The sequence below is a fragment of the Castor canadensis genome, chromosome 8 (genome assembly GCF_047511655.1).
Source record: "Castor canadensis chromosome 8, mCasCan1.hap1v2, whole genome shotgun sequence".
In the NCBI taxonomy this organism is placed as follows: Eukaryota; Metazoa; Chordata; class Mammalia; order Rodentia; family Castoridae; genus Castor; species Castor canadensis.
This window is the reverse complement of record NC_133393.1, coordinates 81,353,701-81,369,201: the sequence shown is the minus strand read 5'-3', so window position 1 is coordinate 81,369,201 and position 15,501 is coordinate 81,353,701. Positions and strand designations below refer to the sequence as shown.

Here is a 15,501-nt window from a genome sequence, read left to right as displayed (position 1 = left end):
TGATGGAGAGGGTGAGTATAACCAAGGTACATTGTAAACACATATGGAAATGTCATAATGAAATTCCCTGTACAACTAATATATGCTAATAAAGATGTTTTTAAAAAAGAAATGTTAAACAGAAGTACTTCAGAAATTATATAACTTACATAATTATATAATTCAGAAAGTCAGCTCTATATAAATGAAGGAAAAGCACTGGAGAAGGAATATGTGAGGGTAAAGTGGAAATAGTAATTCTCATCTCAAGGCCTTTGTAGGGCTTAAATGAGTTAATAAAGTAATTTAATAGCTTATGAAGCAGGCAAATAGTAGGTGCTCAGTAAGTGTTTATGACAGAAAACAAACCCTTTATCTTAATTAGATGAGTCTTTCATCCTAATATGTTTGGTTGAGAAGATTGTGCTCAAAATATTTATTGAAATGATAAAGGGAAGGAGGAATAGAGAGTTGGAAGATTGTCCCTGCTCAGGAGAAAAGCAAAAACATGGTATTGATTTGGTCACATGACTTTCTCCTAAACACTACAAGCTTTAACATCACGGTGTGGATCCCAGTAACAGGTACTGGGATCCATCAGCTGCCAAGTTACAGAATGCTAGAGGAGTTTACATCCACAAGGCGCTAATCTCATAAAAACACAAGATGAAATCTGCCCCAAAAAGTTGGCAATTAAAAAGCCAACAAAAGAACAGGGGGAAAAAAAAGATAACACAAGAGAAATATGAGGCAAAGTTAATGAAAAGAAGGCAAAAAGAAGATTGCAACCAACATCAACAAATGAAAGAGGGAAGAACAAGCAAGTAAAATATTAGAAATAACCACAGTCTACTAAATTCAGTGGTTAAAAATTGAACTTGCAAAGATATAGCTCAAAAGTGGACAGGGCGTTCATTCTGTGATGTTCTTTGCCCTTAGAGCAGCAGTACTGATCAATGTCCTTTTCTGAGCTGTTACTATCATGGACTGCAGGAGCTTTACAGTTCTCTGGCAAATATGCCATCCATAAGTTAAAGGACAAATTCTTCTGAAAAGAAAAAAGATATGGAATTGTGCTGAGGAAAGTGTATTGCAGAGGAAGACCTCACAACATAATATAAAATGACCGCAGAAATGTCTCCACTCATTACAGAATCTCAATTTTCCTGCAATCCAAGATGCATGTGATACTAATCAAAACAAACAAGAAACTTAAGACCAAAAAAATGGTAGAGTAGCAGTGTTTGGATCATTTTCTGAAAATCTTTTGCTTTAATATACATTGGAGAAGGGAGGATTAGGGGGTCAAGTGAAAAAGTATTGAGGGATTCAAAAAGAGAAAAATAGAGAAAGAAACACAAATAGACTAAGAGACAGAAGGTCAAAGAGAGTTTCAATGAGATAGAAGAAAAGAGATAGAATATAGAAAAATGTCTTACTGAGGGGGGACAAAGGACTTCAAGAAATCACACACTTCACTTTTGTATATTCAAGCCTCGTCACACCAAATTGGCTAGACAGAAGAAAATATATCTTTTTAGTTGTATAGATAAGCAAATTTTGGGAGCTTCATGAATAAACTATTTTGAATAGCCAATTCCCTTATGTGGGAAATGTTCCTTATAGCAAATATAAATCCTACATGCTTTGCTGTGTTTTCTTCTTAATATTAATGGAGGATAGTCTGAGTCTATCCTCTAGGAAATAATTTTTCTTTCTTATAACTCCCCTCAGGCCTTTTCTCTTCTTAGCTGAATAATTGTTCCTTTTCTGGTTGTTCGTGATTCTAATTTTCTAAACTTTTAATTATCTTTATTGGCTTCCTGAGCATTCTCTGTAAATCCCCCCAAGCCTACCAAGAGTGATCTAATAATAAGAACCACATAAATATGTATAGATCATCTATGGTGCTGGCAGGAGAAAAGCAATTACAGACCTTATATCCTTTGACCATCACATCTCCCCTTTAATACAGACATAGGGATGAATCAATGATGAAAAAGCACAAAGGGATTAAACACCTTGGATATTGCTTGACAGAGTGAGAAAAATAGATGCAATGGCAGAAATATGAGAACATGGCAGCAAGTTCATTTGGTGTAGGGAGGGGAGTGGAAGGATGTGAGGCAGAAACAGAAGATGAGAGCTAGACTGAGGGGGCTCGTGTGCCATTGCAAGGACCTTTTCATTTTATAGATTGGGCAACCAATGTTTTAGTTAATCCAGAGGAAGATTGGGACTTTTTAAATAAGAGACTATTCTGCGCACAATATGGAGTTTGATCTGGAGTAGGTGGGAGAGGCTTATGTCCAATAATCTGTGATGATGCTGGACATCTTTTGCAATGAACCAGACAATGAGTTTGGGACTCATTGTTTGTAGCAAAAGCTATAGAAATTGAAGATTTGAACACTCATTCAGAGGACATTAATGGACAGAAAGGGAATAGCCTATGAAACAGACTGAAAGAGAGTAGCAAAAGAGGCAAATGATGAGAGCAGCACCCAAGGCAAGTAGTTCTGCTATGGTTTGAATGTTTGTGTCCTTCCAAAATCCATATGGTGACTCCTTAACCTGAAAGTGATAGATTAGGAGTTGGCAACTTTGGGAGGTGCTTAGATTAAATGGAAGCACTTTCATGAATGGAATTGGTGCCTTTACAACAGAGGCACCTTCACCATATAAGGCCACAGTGGGATGTAACCTTCTATGAACCAGAAGATGGTCCTTACCAGACCTGAATATGCCAGCACCTTGTTCTTAGACTTCCCAGTTTCCAGAACTAAAGGTAATAAGTATCTGTCGTCTGAAAGCTGCACAGTTAATGGAATTTTGTTAAGGTGGTTCAGAAGGACTAAGAAAAGCACCAAGCCCCAAGATTAAACAGCGGCAGCACAGAGGCAGCAAAGAAGCGCCAGACTCTGTGTGTGATCATCGAGAATGGCCTTAATGTGCGTACCTTCTGTAAGAGAGGGAATAGAAGAAAAACTGAAGTGAGTTGGGAAGTAAATGTTGAGAAATAAAAGCTATTCTACCCAGAAGTTCTATGGTGATGATGAGAAATGAAATAAAGCAACTTGAGGAAAATTTAAGAGGCAGAGAAGGAGTTTTGCTTTGGGGAATGTTATATACAGAAGAAAATAAGCAGAATATGAGCAAAGTATCGTCATGCATTATATTTTTATGGGTGAAAACACATTAGCACTTGACAATGAGTAAGGCTTAGCTAAAAATAGAATGAACCTGGTATTACATATTCCAATGGTATGGGCATTAATGTGTACAGTAATTCTAAGAGATGATTAAGATGCTTAAATAGAATTCATTGGTCTCTGCATTCATAGATATTTATACATATTTCAAATTCTCTACTAGCACTGCTCATAGGGGGAAAATAGCATTCCAAATGAAAAAGAATAAATCCCAATTCTTTTATATATAAATTTAGTCACTGTATATCATTGTCCAACATATTAATAGGTAATAGAATGCTTGTGATACCATCTGTCATGTTTATGAGACATAAAATAGCACATTTTCACTCTTTAGATTCAGCATTATTTTTAGTACACCACATAAAGTAACAGTACCTAGCCCTGTGCCTGTCCTGTTACAGATGATAAATGAATTGAATTAAATTTTATCTCTATATTTGGAGTCTTTATATACCCTATCCCCTTTGTTCAGAAAGACACAAATCTTAATACAGTTTTAAATACCCCATGAAAGCTTTTTCAGTCTGATTTCACTGTTCTTCTGCAATCTGTTAACTAGTGTTCCCAGTAATACAGTACCAGATCATCATTCTTAGTGTCCCTACTACCACAAGACTCACTCAGTTCTCATTTTGCTATGGCTTTTATGCCCATTTTACCATTCTTACTAATAGTCATTTGTCTGGTGGTCTATTCAAGTGTTCTGCTATATACATGTGACAAAATACAACAATATAATTCTGCTTTTTTCTCATTTTCCTCTTCATGAATAGCATTTGACATTAGAATTCTAACCTCTAGATTTCAAGATTTTATTTTATGGAGTTCTAAGCCAGGACTACATACAACTCACCCACCCAACCTCATCACAAAATCTTTATGATCTCTAATTTCATCAGTTTACATCAGGCTCTCCAAATTTTGTCAGGAAATAGTTTCACTGCTAAACCAAAAGTTTTGATAAACAAAAACAGTTTTAAAGTTTTAGATGCCATACCATGTCACTATTTTTTACTAATTTAAGTAATTAAACATTGATATACCCAAGTATTTTCACCATCCTAAGAAAAATTGTTCGTTCTATGAATTTCACTATGATGTCTATGAGATAACCATCATGGATGATGCTATGATTTGGATGGAGTTTGTCCCTGAAGGGTTGTTCATGTGCTGAGAGCTTGATCCCTCATGTGGCAATGCTGAGAAGTTACATGACCTTCAAGAAGTATAACCTAGTGCAAGATGATTGGGTTATTAGAAGCACTGCCTCAAAAGGGATTAAGGTAGCTCTCATAGGACCCTAAGTTAGTTCCCAGGAGAAGGATCATTATAAAGAATGAGCATGGCCCCTCCCCATTCCTCCCATTCACTGGTTTCCTGCCTGTCTCACCATGTGATCTCTCTCCCACACGTGCTCTCACCATGATGCCATCTGCCATGTGACACAGCTATGTGACACAGCCAATGGGGCTCTCAGCACAGCTGAGCAGACGTCATCATCATCATCACTCTCTTGAACCCTTCAAAACAGTAAGTTAAATAAGTTTTTTTTACAAATTACACATCCTCAGGTGTTTTTATGTTAATAGAAACAGTCTAATACCGATAAATGAAAAAGTACACTGTTAATATTAATCTCTTCAACCAATTCTACTGTGGCATACCATTTGGGGCACAGAAGTAAAATACCACTGAGATCTGCAAAAGACAGTGGTAAAAATAGATTATTCCTCACTAGCCAGAAATCTATTTAAGTATTTTATGCTGAAGGATTTTAAAAAATAAGAAAAGAAAAATGCTGATACCAAGAAAACACTGATTTTATTAATTAGCTGCTGCTCTACTTAAGATTCCTTTAGAAAAGTGGCAATAACTTCAGCTTGCCTCTTTTTGAAGATAGCCTGAGGTTGAGTTTGCCAGTAACCAAATAATAACGGCAGATTTCTAAGCAGATGGACAAGAACCAGATGTCAAAAGCAAATTAGCACATCATGAAACTGCTCCATCCCCTGAACAGTTGAAAGACACCCCATAAAATGAAGGACTGGCCCTTTGCCAGTCACATCTGAGGCAAGAGATGTCTGAAATATGATCAGATTACAAAATGGCACAAGGGACCACTATAAGGAAGTCAAAAAAGAAGAGCTTATCTCTTCTGTCACTATTTAAGAGCAGTATCTCTCATGTCCATGTTCAATATTTGGAGGTACCAAATAAGACCCATTCCTCTTCCCAGAAATTTTAAGACAAAACAAGAGCAGCAAGCAATGATAGCTGATGTCGGCAATGAGCCCAGATGGGTGTCTCTCAAAAGACTCAGAGAGACAATAGCATAGAATCTGTCCTTCAGCCTTCAAGACTCAAAAAATTAACTTTGGCAGCAGTCTGAGAAGATAATCCATCCCTTAGAGATGGACTCACAGTAGAGTTTTGTTAAATACAGAATGTAAAGGGCCATTTTTAATCAGAGACATAAACATGACAAGCTCCAGTGTCCTCATATTTTCTTGACTAGGGTATTCTTTCCTAATAAGAAGACATCTGGGAATCCAAATTATGATGGTTGGCATAGAGTCAGAAAAAGACACTTTAGTTAGAAGATTTAATTCTTTAATAATCACATACAAAAATGCCTACTGCCACCATCTTCAAATGACAGGTGGGCAATGAGAATGGTATCCCAATCACCTCTCTCCCAGACTATGCACTCAGCTACATTATACCATCATTGACCTCTGTGAGTATAAGACCGCTGAGGGATCAAGGACTTTGTCAGTCTTGTTCATCACTATATCTCATATTGGCATCCTAAATGTATTTGTTGGCTGGATGAACTCAACTCACCCTTTCCTATGTTTGCAATGCTGGTCAATGCATATTGTATTTTCAAATATGTAATTTTCTATCTAGTCATAGAACTTTCTGACCCAGGAGCCACTTTATATAAAAACTAATCTTGCCCTCTTCTTTAACATTAAACTCCACCCTGAGAAGAGTCATCCTATATACCTTATTTCAAAATTGGTGATGGAAATATACCTGAACTGTCCTAAAGCACCAACAGTCTTCATTGTGACATACTCCAGATTATTTCATTTCTGATTTGGACACTGGTGCAGATTTGTAAACTACTTTTATGTCAGTGAAAATTAATATCTAAACTGGAAATAAATGGCAACTTTGCATTGAGCCTTTAATCTTGCTCTTCTTCTACAGTGTTTTTTCCACAACTTTCCTTTAAGTTGCAAGATTTACTTTCATTTTTCCTTTCCCTTTCTGTTCTGTGGTATTCTCACTGTCCAGCCACCTTTCTATTCAACTACCAATAAATAATTTCTATCCCCCCTCAGGTTTCCTCCGTGTTTCCTACTAGTCACAGCAAATTTCTATTACTAATTTTTACTGTTTTAATTGTACACATTTATGTGGTACAACATGATGACTTGATACATGTATTTAATGTGTAATGAACAAAGAAGGGTTTGTTTAAATTTTTTACTAACGTGATAACTGTACATATTTACTAGGTAACAGTATGATATTTCAGTACACATATACAATGTGTACTGATCAAATAAGGACAATTTATGTATCATATTCCGTATCATAGTTTTATGTTTGGATCATCCCAGCTCCTCTATTCTTATTATTCTTAATGTATACATAAATTCTTGTGAATTATAGTCACCCCACTGTATTGTTAGAACTAGAACTTATTACCTCTAACAGACCACCTATCCCTTTATTCAAATCCATTCTCAACATTAACTTCATGCAAGCTGACTTCCCAATCTTACTTACTGAATGAGTTTATTTAATTTTCTCAATGATTTTCCAGAAAAATCAACTGTTATGAGGATTCTTCACACAAAAGTATGAATGTAAAACTGAATAAAGCAAATAAAAATGTTAATAACTGTTAATGCTCAGAATAAAACTCTCAGTAACTTGCTAGTATGGGTTTTGCAGCATTCATTACACATGGGATCTGAATGTGTACAGCATAGACAAAAGCTCTTTCTTTTATACTGATCATAACACTGCAAAAGCAGCAAAGACAAGTCATAGTGATAAAGTGAATCACTGACTGCCCAAACATTTTTTTTTGCTTTGATCACACCCAAGCATAGTAACATCTTAATTACTTAATTAACTTATCTTGTAAGATCACATTGCTAATATAAAGTATGATTATACATAGGTATGAAGAATGTCAGACTTTCTCAAACACTATTTGCTAGTTGTTTGTATATTAGCCAAAGTGTGTAATAGAGTACCTAGAACACAGGAAGAACTTACAAATTTTTAACTCCTTCTCTTTTTTCTCTTTAGATGAGTGCCACTTATAATACACATACACACACACAAACACACAGACACTATTTCCCTATTTAGCTCATTTATTAATAAATAATAAATGAATTTTGAGAAATATCGACATAGATGCCCACAGGATAGATTGGCTTAATAATACTGGAATTCTTGATGTATCTACAAAACAGGAATGGGAAAGGTTAAATATACTGGACATGAAAAAAAAGATTAATGTGGATATTCCTATTGATTGATTTATGCCCTTTTATCAACCATCTGGGCTTGATCTTTGTACTAGGATTGTCAAAGACAATTTTTTTAATACTTTTCCCTAATGCATTTCCTTCATTACTCCTTCTGGGGCTTTCTATGTAATTAGAAAGCCAGCCAAAATAAAAATTTGAGAGCCATTACTATTAATAAACGCAAGCTCCTGGGTAAAGTGTCAAAACATTTCCAAAGGGATGGCTTTTTAACCTCCAATTCATGCCACTCACTTCTGTCCACTTACCAAATGCATGCTGTTCTAATCAAGGTGCACATTTTTAAAGTTTGACATTGACATGCACCACACAGGGATCAGAACTGGGCAGAAGCCCATGACTTACTATGATTTATATTCTGTCATTGAAGCTAATGCATAGTGAATTGTTCAAAATCCTCTTCCTTTTCTCCAGCCCTTTAAATGGAATCAAGCATAGGCACAATATTAATTTTAAAGTTAACTTACTCTAATTAAATGGCAATGTTTTATTATAGTCATGTATCAAGCAAGAGCCATAATACATCATAAGTGACACAGCTAAAGTAGATCCTTCCATGCTTTGCTTTTCATTTTGCTTGATTTTTCATTTGCCAGCTTTTTAAATGCCACTGTTAGTAGATTAATACATTCTGTTGGTAAATTAACATTACTAAATCATCCCTATACTTGCTGCAGTATTCCTAAATCATGCACAATGATATGCAAAGCAATTCATATTTCTTCAGAGGTATCCTTACGCCATGAAAATCCATAGCTAAAGGAATAAAAGTGGTCACCCCATCATGCCTTCTTCCAAATAAGACTGGCTCTGTCACATGTAGGCCATTTTTTTGTCTTTTACATGACTGTCTCTACTTGACATCTAAGAAAAAGAAATGAGGTAATGACATTGCTTTAAAAGATATATAACACTATTCAATGAAAAAAATATGATTCTCAGGGATACGGTTAATTCATAATTTCCTGGAAATCAAAAATTAAAAAGGAGCCTCCTGTGCTTATATTGAGAAATCAAATATGACTTTTATTATTACCTGATTTTTCACTCTGAACATTAAAACTGGTCTAAAACAAAACTGTGAGTTTTGTGCCAGTGCCCTTCATCCCCCTTGAGAAGGATCATAGACACGATGATTCTTGTTCATATCAACTGTGAGGATTTAATAAGAAAACATGTGAAAACATTGTATAAAACACATCATAAAGTTTTAAACAACATATTTTAACAATTATAAAAGTGGGATTGATAAAAACAGTAATAATTTAAAATGACAAAGTTTGAGAGGAATCTTTGGTCTTATATTGTGAGAAGCCAGGAATATGCAATTTTATTTGATGTTAGTTTCTCTTTGAAGAAAATAAATATAACTTAGCCTATTCCAATTCCAAGCCATACCAGCAAGCTTATAGGTCCAGAACCTTACCACATTCATCCCAAACTTTCAGTTTGCTTCCCTCTTTCTAAAACACTTGCCCCTCCTCTCCATTCCATCTCAGTTTAATTTCTAATTATCTTTCTGATTACATCTTAAATATCATTGCCCCAAGCCCCACTCCAAATTAACTCAGGTCAATTCCCTTTATTAGACAATACAAAACACTTTGTACTGCTCTTTAAGTAATTTTAGGAAACTATAATCACATAGTTATCTTTCTTTCCATGTGATCAATGTGGACAGAGATATATCTATCTTGATGGTCATCTGACACAGAGTTGGAGCTCAATAAGCATTGGTGGAAGAATCAACAGCTAATACTCATCCTCTCGTTCTCTACATGGAGACTACAGAAGCTCTTCCATATAGCTTGAGCACTCTCTCTTTCTGGATAGGTGTCTGGTTTTTCATGGTATGTGGCTGTTTTTGACAGACTTTTGTATTTTTGTTTCTGTGAGTTGGTTTCAACAGTGGCTACTCCACTGGCAGTGTTACTCCTAGGTGTGGGGCAAGAGATGACACTATTTCAATGCCTCTGGCATCCTTAGATGGTAATAAAGGTACTGTCATCTACATAAGCCAGCATTAAGCATTTCATCTTGTGCCTGCCAGGTGGTATGTGATCTCACTGTACATCATTCAAGAAAGCCCTGTTCTGAGCTCATCTGCTCACTGCTTTGCTCTTTGAAAGCAATACTCTGTTAAAGGATGTGAGTGAAAAACATAGTTTCAGAAATATATGACCTTCTTCTGGGTGAAGAATCTAGAATGTAATAAATGCTTACACAAAGTTGAGCATTTCATCCCACACACTAGTAAGAGATGACTTATTTCTATACTTTGTGCTGTTATTTTACTAGAAAAGGAAGTAGTTGGCACATATGAGATTCTTCACTGTGGCCAGTATAACTATTCCTTGCTACAGTGAATTATGCTAATTCATATTCCAAGATGAAGCCACTAAACTGAGCATCTTGTGCCACCTGCAATGGCCACCTACCCATTGGTTATACAAATATGCTGATTTATGGTTAATATTCTCTAGTCCCATCTATATCACTGAAAGATACAGTGTAATATTTGCAACAAAGAGCTAACATACCCAAATAGATGGTTACAACACAACATAAATAAAAACTGATGACTAGATGAAATTTGTCAGACTTACTTCCAGGCTAACAAGAAAAATAAACTGGAAACATGCAATTTTCAATTGTTTCTGTTTTTATACTCCTGCTTTTCTTGAATACATATGACATTTAGACTACTGTCTTTCCCAAAGCCTTGAATCTTAAAAAGAATTCAAAGCCAATTGTATTGTGTCCTCTATTGTGCCAACTGACTGCAATGCTGAAAATAGAAATAGGTCCCTTTTTGACCTTAATATCAATCAGCGGACATTGTCAAACCTGACATTTTATTGCCCCTTCCTTAGTGGCATGATGTAAATAGAAACATTATTGTTATAAATTGTTCTTTGAAGTTTGACATTGTACAAATTATACTGTATACTCTATTTTATTAAATGGTGAAAATCAGCAAGCTTTCTATCAGGAGACCAACCTGAGGTACTTTGTTCTTCCAAGAAATGAGTATTTTGCTGGCAAGCTAAGCAAGAGGTCTGATCATAACTATTCTGTCAGCAAATAAGTCATAAGATCTTTCTCCCAAGATACAATTTAAGGCATTTATCTTGATATATTTTAAGGAATATCTTAACATAGAGAAGTAATACATTGTATCACAGCATGAGCCCATGATTGTTCTCAGAAAAAAAAAACCACATAAACATAAGATCATGAATTAATGTATAAACAAAAAAAAGGCAATGGAAAGGAAGAAAAAAGGCAACAAATGAATGTCTAAACATATGTAATGTTCAATGTACTGGGATTGGTGTGTGGAATGTAAACATTGATCAGTTGTCTTCATAAAGCTTACAGCTTTGTTGTATAAGTACACATGAAAAAATAAGAGAAGATATTTCATGGTATTGTTAATTACAATTAACATTACATTACACTGATGAGTAGAGCTAATCACATTAGATGTTCTAGAATAAAGGTTGTCAAACTACAGCACAGGTTTTTTTTTGTAAATTAAGTGAAAATAATTTTATTGGACCATAACTGGTTTTGTTCTACAGTAATGGGATTGAGTAGGTGCAACATGGACCTATGGCCTGCCATGCCTGAAATATTTACTATCCTTATAGAAAAAGTTTGCCAGTCCTATTCTTAGGTTAGAGGAAGAAGAGATTATTATGCACTGGACTGGTAAAAGGAGGCTCAAAGAATGGGCAGAAATCAAAGAGGAAAGGGAGTAAAAGAATAGGACTCTAAGCTGAGGAGACACTGAGGTGAATTTATGGGGTGGAGCAATTCATAAGCCAACCTGTTTTCAGTGTCTGGGGATGACTTTTGGGAAGTGGAGAACAAGTGAAAAAGGTAATTTTGAGGGTGGCACAAGAGAGACAAAGCATTCACTGTCATGTGAGGAAATGGGAGTTTTCTCATGCTAGTCAACACAGGAGAGCTTTGTGGTGGGGGGGCGGTTCATTTGCTTTGCCATATTTTAGTAGATAGCTAAAACAATGAAAGATATAATTTAGAAAATACTACCATTTTTTATTTCAATAAAATGGTCATTCCATTTCATTTAACTAGATAAGTTCAATGTAGAGCAAAGATCATCACAGAGCTTTTAACACTACTTCTACAAATTCAGCCTTTCTTTTCATTCTTTTCAAAGAGCATTTAACATTTTTACGTAGAGTTGCTTATCCAGCACATACCTGTGTCCCATATACCTGTGATCCATAGCCTCTTCATGTTTAATATTTGAAGAATCAAGGCCCTGGGCCACAAAAGAGGAAAAGAATGGTCTTTTGACCCCGGCCCTTTTGATTTGCAGGGCACACCGGCACTGTCATTTTGATTTGTCCAAAGGTTAAAGCTTAAAGACAGTACAGAAAGTGAGTCCTCTACAGAGACAAATACACTAGGGCCAGCCCCCAGGCTAATGGCTTTTAATATTTTTGCTCCTGGCTATTGGCTATTTCAGTCTAACTGAGGGTTACAGCTCAGCCAAGGAAACACCTACCAAGTCTGTGCAGGTGAGCAGTGATGCTGAGTGGTGTAGCCCATTCATGAATCATTTGTGCCAATCAGGCCTCTCTTAAGAATCTGGATAAATTCTGTACAAAATTATAGGTTCATGATAGGTCCAGTCCAATAACTACTGAAGATCCATCTGAGAAAGAATTCCCCAAGTCTTTAGTTTACCCTTGAGTCAAACTCACCTGTCAGTTGTCACCCAGGACCAGATTAGATATCACAGGACCATTAGAAACTGAAATGCAGATTTCAGTTTTAGTTCAAATAAGCTCCAGAGGCTGTGATAGAACCAAATCTCATTCAACTAAGCTAGTTCTATGGAGAATTTTTTAGGTTGACAAGTTTGAAGAGAAATGCTATAATCACAGTTCTGAAATTAGATTTAGGTTTAATTTCTTTAATGGAGCCCCCTTCAACAAATTATTTAATTTCTCTGAACATAAGCTTTCCCTGTCTATAAAATGATATAATCATAATCTCACAGTGTTATTGGGAGAACCAAAGAGAAAAAGGTTAGAAAACCCCAGTATAAAGTTAAAACTGCTCTACAACTATTTCTTGTTACTATCACTTCCAGTTTTTTACAGCTCCTAAAGTGTTGTCAGCAGGAGATACTATCTGCCTAGAAGATACCCACACCATTTTGTTTTCCCAACAAGTGATATACAATGACATCATCGTGATAGCTGATGGAATGTGTGCCTGTGAACATTTGTGCTTTCCAGAATATTCAAAATGTATAGAATCCTTAATAAAATTTAAGAATATAAAGGAGTTCTTAAAATTTATAAAGGCTATAAAAGTGTTTGAGAACTACTGTTTTATAACATAAATTTAGTGTTCCTTAACTATACTTTAAAGCCAATAAAGCATAAATTATGTGATACTCTCATAAATATATGTGTAGATTAGAGAGGCAGAGAGAAATATCTTTAAATATTATACATTTGTGAATTTTTCAATTTAAAAATAATAACAAAGAAGGGGAAAATCTTCAAGTTCTGTTATATCAACCATCATTAATACATAAGTGCACATGAAGTACTTTTTATATAGTTAGCATGTTGCTGTAAGGTACACAAGAAAAGTCTAACACACTTCTAGTCCAAAACCTCGAAATAATTAGTGAATAAAGACAGTACTTTGACTTTTTTTTATTAATACTAACAAAGCATTATTAGAGCTTTGTGACATGTTGATTAAAATTTGGACTGATCTCTTTTATTTTATAAATTAGTAGCATGATTGGATCCTGGAACTTAATGTTGAGTAGTGTGGCACAAACAAAAAGTAAAAAGAATTAGGGTCGGACTTGCTCTGTGATGTGTGTACAGGTATCTTCCCTTGCCCTTGGTTTCACTTTCTGTAGTTTTAACCTCAGTTCAAAAATAGTAGTGGAAAATTCCAGCAACAAACAATTGGTAAGTTATAAATTGCCACTCTGAGTAGTATAGTATCATGTGATCTGGAAACATCCTGTTCTGTCCTAACTGGGACGTAATTCATCCCTTTGTCCAGTGAGCGCATGTGGTATATGCTACCTGACATTGTTAGTAGAGAAACAGAAAAAGACCACACCACACAACTTTTATAACACTATGTTGTTATAATTGTCCTATTGTTAGCCTTGCTCTTAATCTCTTACTCTTCCTAATTTATAAATTAATCTTTGTCATAAGTCTGTATGCATAGAGAATAAACTATATATGGAGTTTGATATTCTCTGAGCTTTCAAGCATTGCCTGAAGTCTTGGAGTGTGCCCCACCTCCAGACAAGGGGAAATACTGGATAAATGAACAGGTATCATAGCTCTCTGCTTGGTTCTGTTATGAACATTTGTAAATGATGAGTCTCAATTTATTTATGTTAATAAATAACCAATGTTAATTTAATTAACATGAAATAAAACTGTTGTCCTTGGGAAATAAGACTCAAGGAATTAACTCTTATTTCTATAGCATAAACTGTCAGTATTGTTTGACCTCATATGCTATCTTCATGCATTATTTCTAAAAGTGAAAATTAGTTTTAAAAATTGAGCCGCAGGATTTTGCTTGATAGTGAATCAAACACCTCAAATATACAGCACAACTGTCTGTAAATGGCTCTCAACCATTTGAATCTCTGATCTCTCCAGACAGATTCTTGCTTGGGATTTGGGCCAGCAGCAAAGAAAGTCAAGCAGTCTTGAATAAAAATGGAGTTTAAGGCCAGCATGCAGAACCAACCTCAGTCTCAAATGGAAAACAGGAATAAAGTAATGTAGGCAGGAACAAAAAGTTGGAAGCAATATCCAGGAACCCCCGAGCCAAAGCATTTTCAATATTCAATACGCTACTGAAATAGAAGCTATAGCAAAGAAAAGCATCATTTCCATTACTAGCTTTCCGGATCATTCCACTTTGTTAAAACTGATTGCTGGGAATAAAGTGTCTTTAGACAACTTACAGCAGGAAAGTTTGGTAAAGAAGAAAGAAAAACATTCCATTTAAAATTCTCCCTCCTTCCCTCCCTCCCTCCCTCTAGCTCCTCTCTCTTTCTCTCTCCCTCTCTCCTTCCTCCCCCCCACCCCCCCAGAAACTGTGACTCTAGAAGGAGTTTACAATTTTAAGAAAAACTCTACTTATTTCTGTTTTCCTCTCTGGAAGAGATACCTGAAAGAAGGGGACTAAATGGATGATTTTTTAATACATTTTTTACATATTTAAACTATGTTCAGGAATCATTAGACATGAGGATAAAGAAGATCATTTTTCTCTTCCAAGAAAAAAAAGAAGATATAGAATTTCAAAGAAGATTTAATGATGTAGCATATAGAGGCTAAAATTTACTCTGAGGAACCACCTTTCACAGGTGAGAAAAAACCGTTTTGCTTTCCCCTAAACATATCTCCCTCCAACTCTTTCCTGTGCTGCTAAATGGGACTTGTCAACCCCTGCAGGAGGGAGCTGAAAGCCATGTGCTTGAGTGTGGGCTCAGATCAAGCTCCCCAGTGATAATTTGGTGAAAACAGACCAGCCAAAGAAGTTGTACCAGACTCCCCAGAAACACTGGCCACTTTGAAGTGATAATGGCCTCACAGTTATGATTCTTATTGAAACCTTCTGTGAATACATATGTTCCTCCTGCCCAGCTTTTTCTTTTTTACATTTCTTAAATCTGTGGTTATGCTATA

At 35.6% G+C, this 15,501-nt stretch overlaps 1 protein-coding gene across 14 annotated transcripts in view; it reads right to left on the bottom strand.

Moving 5' to 3' along the window:
• Positions 1-15,501, bottom strand: part of Tmem117 (transmembrane protein 117) — a 554,639-nt gene that overhangs the window by 339,458 nt on the left and 199,680 nt on the right. The window contains exons 1-2 of one of the 14 annotated variants that reach the window (XM_074083204.1): positions 8,808-13,193; positions 8,117-8,187 (exon numbers count right to left, since the gene is read on the bottom strand). The exons of 12 other annotated variants lie outside the window; for them this stretch is intronic. The gene's annotated coding sequence lies outside the window, so the exon portion shown is untranslated. Of the gene's footprint in view, positions 1-8,116; positions 13,194-15,501 lie in introns of those variants that run through there. One more of the 14 variants, XM_074083203.1, reaches the window with a different exon arrangement.